Below are 582 nucleotides of genomic sequence, written 5' to 3'. Positions count from 1 at the left end.
GGATCAACTGTACACTCTCTCAAAATCTCAGGCCTTGAGATTATGTTAGAAGTTATTTGGAAAAACCTCTAAGTTTAATTCATCATCATCATCATCATCGTTTAATGCCTGCTTTCCATGCTGGCATGGGTTGGACGATTTGACTGAGGTCTGGTGAACCAGATGGCTGCACCACACTCCAATCTGATCTGCCAGAGTTTCTACAGCTGGATGCCCTTCCTAACACCAACCACTCCAAGAGTGTAGTGGTACTGGCAACGGCCATGCCCAAATGGTGCTTTTTATGTGCCACCTGCACAGGAGCCAGTTCAGTGGCACTGGCAACGACCTCGCTTGAATGTTTTTTCACGTGCCACCAGCACAAGTGCCAGTAAGGTGACGCAGGTAATGATCACACTCGAATGGTGCCATCGGCACGGAAGCCAGCTTGTTGCTCTGGCAACGATCTCGCTCAGATGGTGCTCTTAGTGCTCCACTAACACGGATGCCAGTCATTGAATTTGATTTCAATTTCACTTGCCTCAACAGGTCTCCGCAAGTAGGGTTTAAGGTACGCATAAGTGGGCTGGTTACACCCCTGGC

Source organism: Octopus sinensis, linkage group LG22, assembly GCF_006345805.1.
Source record: "Octopus sinensis linkage group LG22, ASM634580v1, whole genome shotgun sequence".
NCBI classification, from domain to species: Eukaryota; Metazoa; Mollusca; class Cephalopoda; order Octopoda; family Octopodidae; genus Octopus; species Octopus sinensis.
This window is presented reverse-complemented; position numbering follows the sequence as displayed.